The 480-nt window shown below is 39.8% G+C and overlaps 1 protein-coding gene across 1 annotated transcript in view; it reads right to left on the bottom strand.

Moving 5' to 3' along the window:
• LOC113802870 (bone morphogenetic protein 7) overlaps positions 1-37 on the bottom strand; it is a gene marked incomplete at its 3' end in the record, with an annotated part of 20139 nt that extends 20102 nt beyond the window's left edge. Inside the window, 1 exon segment of the mRNA XM_070127554.1 lies at positions 1-37. This exon segment is cut by the window's left edge and continues 88 nt beyond it.
• Positions 38-480: the final 443 nt, after the last annotated feature.

The following is a 480-nucleotide window of genomic DNA, read 5'->3' as shown; positions in this document are numbered from 1 at the left end:
TTCACTCACTTGTCTGTGTGCTTGAGCAACAGTGGCCATCTATGGGCTGTTCTTTACATAGTGCCCTTATCACCAGTTTGATCGTTCCATAAACTCGTTCTACAACATTTTCTAACGGATTGTAGAAGGTAGTTATCTTATGGTTTATTCCATCCATGGCACACACGTTCACCATTTCTTTGTTTTCAAATTCTAAACCCCCATCAGACAGCATTATTTCTTGACCCAAACTCATCACAGAAAATTTCAATTTTCTCAAAGATATTTGAGTCGGTTTTCCATTTCAAGCCATACAAGTTAACAAGGTGAGAGTAACTATCATTTATCGTCAACTCCTACCTAATTCCTCTCTGTCCAGCGATCATGTTGGTCGTATTTACTGACATTCTTTCAAATGACCGTGACTGTTTGAAATTCTTGGAGCTTAGACGTAATACCCGTTGTTCCTTCCGTCAATACGTAAAAAGTGCGTGCTGGGGG

This window comes from Penaeus vannamei, chromosome 11 (assembly GCF_042767895.1).
Source record: "Penaeus vannamei isolate JL-2024 chromosome 11, ASM4276789v1, whole genome shotgun sequence".
NCBI classification, from domain to species: domain Eukaryota; kingdom Metazoa; phylum Arthropoda; class Malacostraca; order Decapoda; family Penaeidae; genus Penaeus; species Penaeus vannamei.
The sequence above is the reverse complement of the archived record's forward strand: the minus strand, read 5'-3'. Positions and strand labels throughout refer to the sequence as shown.